General features: G+C 46.6%; 1 protein-coding gene across 2 annotated transcripts in view; it reads left to right on the top strand.

The window, feature by feature from the left end:
• LOC102553444 (uncharacterized) overlaps positions 1-10471 on the top strand; it is a 101993-nt gene that overhangs the window by 21596 nt on the left and 69926 nt on the right. The window lies entirely within an intron of this gene.

Raw genomic sequence — 10471 nt, 5'->3', positions numbered from 1 at the left:
TGTCAGTTTTGGCACCAGCACAGTAACTCACCAAGTCCTCAACCTGGACTGGCGTCCCTAACAAGCCACACCTGGCTGGGCCAGCCAAAGTCTGGCGTTGCGTTCTGGTTTGAATCAACAGACTTAAATAAACGGGACTCGAGAAGGTGGTGGTGTGTGTGGTGGGGGTTGGGGGTGTGTGTGTGTGAAAATGGGCAGTTGGGAGACTTCATTGCTGAAAACTTGGAACTGGTTTCCAAGATTCTATGCCTCCTCGGCTCTGTTCCAAACTCGCTCAAGTTTTCAAAATTGTCAGGCAATAAAACGTGAGTGGGTATTGGCCACCGATAGCTCGGCTCCTTTAGGCTCAAATAAATACCCTGATGTAAGTGGCTGTAACCGAGGACCATGACATCATATAGGTAAGGAGGGTTGTCTTTCCTTGGGCTGAAAGCACAGTGAATTGGCTTGAAGAACAGCTTGGTAGAACAGGAAGTGACAACGTCTCAAAGTCATGTTCTGTTGTTGAGCTGTCTGTCTAGGCTCTAGTGGCTGGTTGTCCCTCACATCCCCTCACTGAAGCGATGGAAAGCACGTTGAAGGAATGTACTGTGGGTTTGGAATCTGGGGCTAGCTTACCAGATGCTTTCTCCAGCAGAGACAGAAACCAGTCAGAGGGATTTTCTTTAGCTTGTGCCTCCAAAGGGCTCGTTCTGTGGCCAATCGACTCCCCTGTGCCTGAGCCGAGCGGAACAGTGCTAGGAGCAGAGTTTGCCACTTCCTGTAGAGGGGAAGGATACAGGAAGACGGCAGAGCCCAGGGACATCCCCCTAGGGGTCTACTTCCTCTGAACACTTCAACGTGGTTTTAGGAGTCCGTCAAGGGTTAATGAGGTCAAACCCACATGAGCTAATAGTCTCTGGAAACATCGCCACAGACATTGGCAGCTTTATAAGCCCCTGGGCGGTTCTCAGTTCAGTCAAGTTGACAATCGAGACTGACCATTACAGGTGCATTACTTCTATTTTAATTAAACGTGTGTGTGTGTGTGTGTGTGTGTGTGTGTGTGTGTGTGTGTGTGTGTGTAGTTCAGAGGTCAGCCACAGGTGTTGTTCCTCAGTAGTCATCCACCTTGGGTTTGATGCTGCTGCTGCTGCCGCCAGTGGTGATGATAATGATGTTGGTGGTGGTGATGATGGTGATGATGGTGGTGGTGATGATGATGATGGTGGTGGTGGTGGTGGTGGTGGTGATGATGATGGTGGTGGTGATGGTGGTGGTGGTGGTGATGGTGGTGGTGGTGATGATGATGATGGTGGTGGTGGTGGTGGTGGTGATGATGGTGGTAACATTTAACTTACTTTGTGTGTAGAGATGGGGAGGACTTGTATGTCACAGTATGTAGGTGGAGGTCAGAGGACAGCTTAAAGGAGTCAGTTCTCTCCTACTGTGTGGATACCAGTCTTGGAGATGACACCTTTACCTGCCTGTTTCACTGGTGCCTCGTTTGTGCTTTTGGACCAGGCTCTCTCCCTGAAGCGCTGACTGAGCTGGCTGCAGGGAGCTGCCTGGCGCCCTTGCTCGTGCTGGGGTTAAAAGCACCTGCCACCATACTGAGCTTTTCACGTTCATTGTAGGAGCTGAACTTAGGCCTTCGTGCTTCAACCATCAAACCACCTCTCTTCCCACTTAGTTAAAGCATTCAGCTGAAACGCTATGTGTGTGCTGATTAGTTTTTGTCGACGTGACACAAGCTACAGTCACGTGAGAGAAAAGGACATCAGTTGAGGGACCGTCTCCATCTGATTGGGCCAGTGGTCTACCCTTCTGTGGGCGGTGACTTTCCTGGGCATGTGTGCCCAGGCTATAGCGTACTGGCAGCTAGCTGAGCAGCCAGGGGAACCAAGCCAAGACCACAGCATCCCTCTGTGGTCTCTGCCTCAGTTCCTGCCTCCAAGGTCCTTCTTCAAGTTCCTGACTCGGTTTCCGTCAATGTTGGGTTGTACTCTAAAAGCCAAGTAAGCCCTTACCTCCTCTGAGTTGCTGTTGGTGAGTATTCTATTACAGCATAAAAGGGAAGCAGCTACAGCCACGTACATTAAGTTGAAATATATGCACATACACGCACAATTTGTATTACATATATGTGTCTAATTATAACCTGCAGGTCACGATCTCTTTGGTGTCAAATGACCCTTCACAGGGATTGTCTAAGACCATGGAAAACACAGATATTTACATCCCGATTCGCAACAGCAGCAAAATGACAGTTATGAAGTAGCAATGAAAATAATTGTATGGTTGAGGGTCGCCACACCAGGAGGAACAGCATTAAAGGGCCACAGCATGGGGAAGGTTGAGAACCACTGATCTAGACTATGGGGGAGAGTCTGCTGTACTAGTATGTGCCCATGAACCTAGCCTCTGGGAGATGGCAAAAGGCTAGTCCAGGAATTGAGGATCACCCTTAGCTACAAGTTCAAGGCCAGCCTGAGCTGCATGAGACCTTATCTTGAAATTGGGGGGTATGGAGTTTTACTCTTATAGTCTCAGCACTTGGGATGTGGAGGCAGAAAGACCACCCCTGGGTAGGACCCATGAGGCCAGTCTGACCGACATGAGGCCCAGCTATACTCAGGCTTGGTGAACATGACTAACATTCCAATCTCACCTCTGAAGACACTGCTCTTATAAGGTTCTTTAGCCTCAGCCCAGTGTCAGCAACGCCATCGACCTAGTTAGGAGCAAGTGTCTGTGGAAGAATAATGGTTGTTTAATTTTCATAATTGTAATTGCTGCAGAAAATTTACTTCTCTCTAGAAAATATGAACGAAGGTAAAGGCAGTTTGGAGTATTTTGGGAATTTTAGTCTTTCATACATGCTTCTACTCACAGGGGTGGGGGGAAGCTGCAGTCAGTGTTTGGGCATCTGAAGAGAGGTATACAGAAGTTCTTCATATTACTTTCGCAACTTCTCTGTTAAGGTTAAAGCTATTTCAAAATAAAGGTGTTTAAGTGAAAGATAAAGTATTCTATTAGTGTGTGCAGTTTTGAGTGGGATTTGATAAAAGAGTTAAAGAAAAATATTTGTATGGGATAGACTATCAAATACTAATAAGGGATGTTTTATTTGCAAGTACAAATGCTGCCTCTGACGTCTGAAATAAGACATTGCTTTGAAGAGCCCAGTGAAAGCAAGTAGGAGAGAACATGAAGTGGCTATGAATGTTGGAAGATAAATATTCTTCTTCTGCTAATATGATGGCATACTCATAACATCTGAAAGGCAGTCATGAAAACCTGTCAGCATTAAAGATATTTGATATGTGTCTAAATGGAATCTGAACGTACAGAACGAAAGTGCCTAATCTAGGCAGTAGGGGTGCATGGCTTTAGTCTCAGCGTTTGGGTCAGCCCAGCCATAGCTATGCAGTGTTGGTCTCAGAATCAGGGAGACTGTGGTCTGAAAAGCCCTTCAGCGATACATTATTTCACTCTGTGTACCAGGGGACGGTTCCTCTGGGGAAAGCTGGATGCTGGATGCTGGGAAGCCCCTCAGCTCTGCGATGTCTTTCTACCTCCATGCCTATTTAAACACACCCCCATCTCCCTACACTCCTGTTGCCGTCTTGAGTGGATAACCCAAGGGACTCATGATCAGTTTCAAAGTCAGATATGCCGATTGCCAGGCAGCTTTGCTCTGTTGCCTGCAGTGTGAACAGTATTAAAGAGGGTATTAGCGAATTGGAAAGAGTCCTGGCATGCTTCCCCTACTGCATGGACCTCTGCATGGCCGTGGATACTCTCCAGCTCCCCTCCCCATCAGTTAGAGACACCTCAAGGAGGCTCTCTCCCGGGATACACGAGGGTGTGAATACCCACATATTCACATATGCAGAAGCCTCTGCTCACACCGACACATCCACACTCTTACCATGCCCATGCTCACAGGTACTTTTACACCTGCGGGAGCCTTCAGACCCTCCTTGCTCTATAGGTTAGAAGGCTAGACTCTGTGTGACATCGCTAACTTCTTGTCTTTTTGTTTCCCGGTGGGTATCGTCCATCGGAAGCTGGCAGGATATGAGCTGGTTTCTCAGATTCCAAGTGGCAGAGACAGGAGGTCTGGAGTCAGATGTGAGCCCTGAAAGAGGAAGGCTTTTAAATGCTCAAGACATGACCCGGTAACCTGACTCAGTTCTCAGCCAGACTGGAGAAGGCAGAGGGTGTGATTTTAGCTACCAATGGATCCAGCCACACAGTGAAAATGGTCAAGGCATACTCACAACGCCTTCTCCCAGCTGATGACTATTTCCCCTAAAATGAAGAAAATAATGGAAGGAGTAGACTTGTTTATGGAAAGTGTGTGTGTGTGTGTGTGTGTGTGTGTGTGTGTGTGTGTGTGTCTCCCAGGTTACACGAGGGTGTGAATGCCCACATGTTCACACATGGAGAAGCCTCTGCGCCTCTGCTCACACCCACACATTCACACTCTTACCCATGTCTCACACACACACACACACACACACACACACACACACACACACACTGTACATGTGACTACAAATTGCTAATAGTACTTCCGGACCAGCTTGTGGCCTCCTTCCAACTGGGATGAGGGCTATTGCCGTCCATGCTCAGAGCAGGCTGACGAAGGGTTACGTGCTCTTCCGTGTCAACTGTAGCAACTCCCTAATGCTCTCTTTAGCAACCAGGATGGTAGCAGTTTCCAAACACCAAATGCTTTAGGAAGATTGCTGGAGAGTGTTCCCAAGGAGAGCTCTCTGGCTTCTGATAATTGGCTCTGGCCTGTGGCTTGTACTTTAAAATGACGTATGTGTAGACGATATCTCTAGATGTTATTTAATGACTCTGTTAGCTATTAATATGATGTGGCCAGCCCCCAGTAATCGAGGCAGAGACCTATGGATTTTTAAAACCAGCTTTAGCAAATTACTGGGCGAATTATCCCTAATCTATTTTTCTGTACACTAGACTGTTAACTCCCCAGCTCCATTCCGGGAGAACTTGCTGTTTGGGTCTCACCCGGGTTATTTCTGCTTCATCAGTCTGTCCTGGAAGGCACTTCGCTTGGCCACGTCTTCTGCTTTATCACCTCTAATGGAGACCTCTTGTTCTCTCCATCTTCTTTCTCTGTTTTTCTTCCTTTCTCTTTCTCTCCTACCTGTAATCCCCAGCCCAGTGACTGGAACATAATCTACCTCTATTTTCCTAAGTAATTGTCTGTGGCCACTTTTATTTCACCAATAACTTTAAATTGGGGAGCACCATTTACACAATAAAGGCTGGTATATGTGAGAATGTGCTTGTCGGGGTCAACTAGATCTTGGGGTTCAGAATTGAACATTTTTAACATAGCACCAACCCCCAAAAAGGCATAGCCCATGGATGTGTTGTCTGACAAAGAAGGAACTACAGAAGCAGCTTCTTCCGGGCCAGTCTGGGCCTACAGAAGCTTCTTTTCAGATGACCACATGACCCAGTGGGCTAGGTGTCTGAAGGAACTCCTCTGTACAGCCCAGAAACAGGTCCAGAGAGGTTACACTACCTGTCTATAGATACCTGCCTCCAAGTAGGGTCTGATCACAATGTGGCAAGGCCCCTGGACACTTTAGCTGTGACAGAACCTGAGTGCCAGGAGCAGAAAACTGGAAAAATGACTGCAAATGCCTTGTGAGAGAAGTGGACCCTGCTACGTGTCAGTAAACAAGCGTGCTTGATAGTTTTTGTTATTGTTGGGAAACCCCTGAGGCAATTGACATGTGGGGAGAAGAGGTATCTTTGCTCCTACTTTTGGAGTTCTCAGGCTACAGTGAGTAGGGCCTGTGTTTTGGGGCTTCTGGCAAGTCAGCACATGGTGGCAGAAATTCAAGGTGGAACAAAATTGCTCAACTCATGGCTAGGCATTGAGGGAAAGGATGAGGAAGAGGCAGGGGCCAGCATTCTGAGACTTCTTCAAGGGAACGCCTCCAATAAGGTAGCCTTTCTACTGGGCTCCATCTCTTAAAGGCTTCACTATGTCCCTCTAATACCATCCTGAGGACCAAGCTTTTACCACATGGACTTCAGGGCTATTAGGACCTAAACTGTAGCAGATGCTGTCTGCAACCCTGACTGAACCATGTCCAATAGAATATGGCTGATGTTTGACACCTAATAAGGTTCTCTACAGTGACAAAGTCGACAGGACATTGTGGTTCTTCATCTTCATTATCAACCTGCCTGGGGTCTGTCTGTGAAGGGGTTCCCTGAAGACGGAAGGCCAACCATGAATGTGGCCAGCACTCTTTCGCTGGCTGGGTCCAGGACTAAACAACGTACAAAGGCAGCTGAGAACCATCCTTCATCTTCTGGACTGCAGATGTGGAATGACCAGTTGTCTCACCCTCCTGCTCTTAGACTATTCTTGCTATGGTAGACTGTAATCCCTTGAAACATGAACCCCAATAAGCCCTTCCTCCCTTAAGTTGCTTCTAGTCAGGTATTTGGTTGTAGCAATGAGAAAAATCAATATAAGTATTCTTTTGATCTACCTATCATCTATTTATCTCATATCTGTATTTCTACCATCATTTATCTTCTGTCTGTTTATTATCTGTCTATTATCTGTCTGTCTGCCTATCCTCTATCAACCAGCTATCTACCCATCTGTCATCTATCAATCTATCTTTATCATCTATTTACAACTCATAACTATATTTGTCATCTATCACATACCTACTTACTGGTCCATCAATTACAACTATCTCACAGGAGTTAAGAATTCCCATAGTCTGGTCTCTGCAGGTAGAGACCAGAAGAGTGGATGAGGGTAATTCTGCCTCTGTCCTATAAACTAAGGAAGCTGGTGTAGCAGGGTAGCAGGTGTGTGGAAATGGCTGATGTCCTAAGCCCCTGAGTCAGAATGTCCAAGATCTGACAGCACAGGTGATTCTGAGCAGAAGTTGATTTTCCAAGCTTGGACAACGAGAGAAAATTCACTCTTATTTTACCTTTTCATTTTATCTGGGACCTTAAGTGATTGGATGAAACTCATTCACAGTGGAATGGACTCTTTTCAGCCTGCTGACCCAAATGCTGATATTTTCTGGAAATGCCTTAGACACACACCTACAGGTAATGGCTGTGTGGTATATGAAAGTCATTTGAGACCCCATCTCAAGGAAAAAAGAAATATTAGTCTATCTTTAGTATCTGCTAGGGTTAGTGTTGTTCAACAACTTGATGGAATCTTGGGTCACCTGGAAGACAACTGCCGGGACTACCTATAGGATTGTTTTAATTAGTGTAATCTACGTGGTACTGGTTTTACAGGCATAAAATGCATACATCTTTATGGGTCAGGTAGTCTTGCTCTGTGATTTCACAGAGCATTTAAGGCCACATCACAGACTTAAAATCCCTGCAAATGAGGCCCTGATAGGTCACTGTGTGAAGCTGTGAAAGTGAACCATAAGTTGCAATGGATTCCCCAGGATTTTGGAGAAATACGGGCAGTCGACTGAGGCACAAAGTGGTGCGAACCTAAGAAATTGATTATGTGTGTGTGTGTCAGATAGCAGAAATGGAGGAGTTGGGCTACCTGATCCCTTTGGAACCCAGGTGATTCTGTCAGGAAGCCCAGATGCTGGATATGGAACCGCAGTATTTGGTTATTCTGGTCTTAGATTTTGGTCTTGGTTTGGAATAATTATTCCTTGTTGTACCTCCTTCTTCCTTTCCGTGCCATTGTGGATTGAAAGTATGTGACTTGCGATTTATTTTAAAGAAGCTCAAAGTTAGCGTACTACCTCAGGTCTCAAATAAGAGTTGCTCGTGCTAAAAATGCCAAAATTGCTAAAGCACACAGCACCTCACGAAGTTTGACTGACTGTATTTGTATATTATACAGTGGTCATGAGATTAGTGAGGGCAAATGGAAGGTCGTGGCTTAGGGAGTTGACAAAGAGTGGCTAGCATTGACTGTCAACTTTATAGACTCTGAAGTCACCAAACAGAGAAGCCACTAGCAGTATCTTTCATGGATTATTATCTGGATTTGGTTGATTGAAGTGGGACGACCCGTCCTAAGACTGGGTGGTGCCATTCTATGTGCACAAAAACAGAAAGCTAGCTTAGCAGGGACATTTATCTTCTGCTGCTTCTTGACTATGGATGCAGTGTGACCAGTTATCTCAAGCTCCTGAAATCAGGACTCCCCTGGCTTATCATGGACTGTGCCCTCAAACTGTGAACCAGAATAAACCCTTCCTTCCTTAAGTCAATGGGGGAAAGCAATCAAGTGCTTACTAATTTTTCATCTCTGTGACAAAGTATCTTCCAAAATTCCTGTAACTTGCCCAAATAGTACCACCAATCAGGAACCAAGCACATGATATGTGAGCCTATGGGGGGCACACTTTATACTCATACCATGAGGTTGCCTAATGCATCTTTGATAAAGGAATGAAGAAAGGAGGAAGGGAGGCAGGAAACCCAAGGATGTCTCTGCTGCCGGGCACTTTGTGTGACATCTCCTTGGTACCATCACACAGACGAGTAGCAGCTGGGAGGAGCGGAACATGTGACATTTCAGGAGTTTTGAACATTTAGTTTTACGAATGCCTGTGACATCACTGCTCATCATACTCATTTGATTTAAAAATAAAGTCTCGATGCTTCATCAGGATTTATCTGAAAGGGAGCTTGGCAATGCTGACAACACACACTGAAAAGAACATGCTAGAAAACAGATCCTCTGAGGCACTGGGAGATTAAAAACAGTTTTCCCAGTGGTGTAGAACTTCGGCTACTTGATAAAACTAACACAACTGTGGACCTCATTGATGAACTGTTCCCCGCTGCACGATCACCACAGAACTTTGTCCAGACAAAACAGATAAGAACGCAGCTCTGGACAAAGCGCTAATGAACGCTTCATCTGGACCGTGGAAACTGAGGAACATCAAAGTCAAGGCCATTATCCCTCTGGCTGGAGGGTAGCTGCCCTCTGTAAGAGCTGCAGAGGGAGGCCTGGACTTGCCTGGGCAGGAGAGAGTACAGCTTTCACCTGCAATACATGTGCCACCATCGTGACTGTAGCACCTTATTTTTTCTGGGGCTCTAGTCCTTACTACTCAAAGTCTATACCATGTGGGAGAAGGGATTCCCCACCTCTGATTATAGAAGACAGCCTATGACTCAGGTCTGGCCACTAAAAGCGTTGCATTTTCCTGCACAGAAATCGGCTTAGGAGAAGTTACACTGCAGTATAGGGACCAGTAAGAATCTTTCTCTTGGAAAGTCATAGGAACTAATGGGGGCAGCGACTCACTGGATAGAAAGTTAGCCTCATACTTGGATCTTTGAAGGTCTTGGTGGCTATCTCTGTCACCCTTTGTGGACATCTTGGCTGAATAAGAGTGCTAAGGAGAATAGATGGCCCATGGAGTAACTGAAAGGTCTGAAGCTTTGCTACCCCCTGAATTTTCCAGAGACACAAGCAGTCGCCTTTCCCCAAGGGAAGAAGGACCAACACAGCCTGAACAACCTCAGTTCCCTAAATGTCTCTCCTGGTTACCTGTCTAATTGAATCCTTTGTATTCCTAGGCAATCTGGAGCCTCTGTCAGAAGGGTCAAGCTATTCTCCCTGTCAGACCTGGGGTGTCCCTGAGACTCTTCTTCTGGAGAGTTGTGCCTTTGTGTTGGAGGCTCCTTTGAGGACACCCCTTCCCCCATGACAATGGTCTAGTCACTCCTGTTTCCTCACATCTGTGCTCTTAAGACCTCACCAAGCCATCTCCTCAACCAAATTATCACTCATCGTCTCCATCCCCTTCATTCTGTGAGCTCCTGAAAGACCGGGACTCATATCTTACAACTCAAACCAGGCCCAGCCCTCCAGTCAGACATTTGGATGCACAGTGAGGGACAGGGAGAGGTCCATCAGGCCCAACTTAAGAGCTGAGACTTTCTCCTAAGAGCAATGACAGCCTTTGAAGTGCTTATGAAGGGCGAGGCCAGGCCTAGCCTGAGGTAAGACTCCCTTGTGAGCTTTCCTTCTCTTCCCAGGAGGAAGTCTCCACAGCTGAGCCCCATTCTCACTTTTTGGACTGAGATTTCTGAGGTTTCTTAGGCTATGCCTATTTTCCCCCTTTCCTCTCTGGTGGGGCTGCTAAGTGTGGGCCTTTTTAAATTGAGGCTCCCACTGTAGAGCCTGAAGGGGACCTCTGTGTCCCTAAGGTTTTCTATCCCCTGCTGGGATCCTACGGTGACCCTTTGATGTTTCCATTATAACTTCTACTTGGAAAGTATTCACCTTGGCCCTCAGCCCTGTGCTGTGATTGAGGAGACTGTCAGAACTGAGGGTGCCCTAGATTCAACTCCGGGTGTGTCCTGCCTCATTCAGAGCTCCTACTGCAGAGTAGATGTAGGGAAAAATCTCTTCGCACAAGGCCACGGAGAAGGAGGAATAGGGAGGCCTGTGGCCGGG

The sequence above is a fragment of the Rattus norvegicus genome, chromosome 19 (assembly GCF_036323735.1).
Source record: "Rattus norvegicus strain BN/NHsdMcwi chromosome 19, GRCr8, whole genome shotgun sequence".
Taxonomy (NCBI): Eukaryota; Metazoa; Chordata; class Mammalia; order Rodentia; family Muridae; genus Rattus; species Rattus norvegicus.
This window is presented reverse-complemented; position numbering and strand designations above follow the sequence as displayed.